Source organism: Orycteropus afer, unplaced genomic scaffold, assembly GCF_000298275.1.
Source record: "Orycteropus afer afer isolate SDZICR_OR568_19922 unplaced genomic scaffold, OryAfe1.0 scaffold00538, whole genome shotgun sequence".
Classification (NCBI taxonomy): domain Eukaryota; kingdom Metazoa; phylum Chordata; class Mammalia; order Tubulidentata; family Orycteropodidae; genus Orycteropus; species Orycteropus afer.
Genome location: NW_006922125.1, coordinates 1480313 through 1480896, shown reverse-complemented (window position 1 = coordinate 1480896; position 584 = coordinate 1480313). Strand labels below are relative to the sequence as shown.

The window sequence follows — 584 nt, the reverse complement described above, 5'->3', positions numbered from 1 at the left end:
CAAAAGCTCTCTTGTAGTGTAGTGCCTAAGGCACTTGGCTGCTAACCAGAAGGCTGGTAGTTCAAACTCACCAGCCACTCCTCGGAGGGAAGGCTGTGCAATCAATTTCCATAGTGATACCGCCTCGGAAACCCAAGGAAGTGTCGCTGTGAGTCGGGTCCGACTCGATGGCACATAACAACAACAGTACCAAAAAACAAACAAATAAAAACAACTCAAATCCCATTGCCATAAAGTCAATTCTGACTCTTAGCAACCCTACAGAACAGAGTATTGATCCTTAGGGTTTCCAAGGCTGCAAATCTTTACAGAAGTAGACTGTTTCATCTTTTTCCCACGAAGCGGCTGGTGGGTTCAAACCGTCGACCTTTGGTTAGCAGCCAAATGCCTTAGCCATTGCACCACCAGTGCTCTGGCTTTTCTAGTACAAGGGTTATCAAACTATGGCCCTGCAGTGTAGTAAATTACTTTGTGTGGCTTTTCTACCCATGTTGTTGTTGTTGTTTGTTGTCGAGTCGGCCCCGACTCATAGCGACCCCTCCTTGGGTTTCCGAGGCAGTATCACTACGGAAGTAGGATTGCCC

At 47.3% G+C, this 584-nt stretch overlaps 1 protein-coding gene across 1 annotated transcript in view; it reads right to left on the bottom strand.

Moving 5' to 3' along the window:
• ZNF280C (zinc finger protein 280C) overlaps positions 1-584 on the bottom strand; it is a 66956-nt gene that overhangs the window by 29442 nt on the left and 36930 nt on the right. The window lies entirely within an intron of this gene.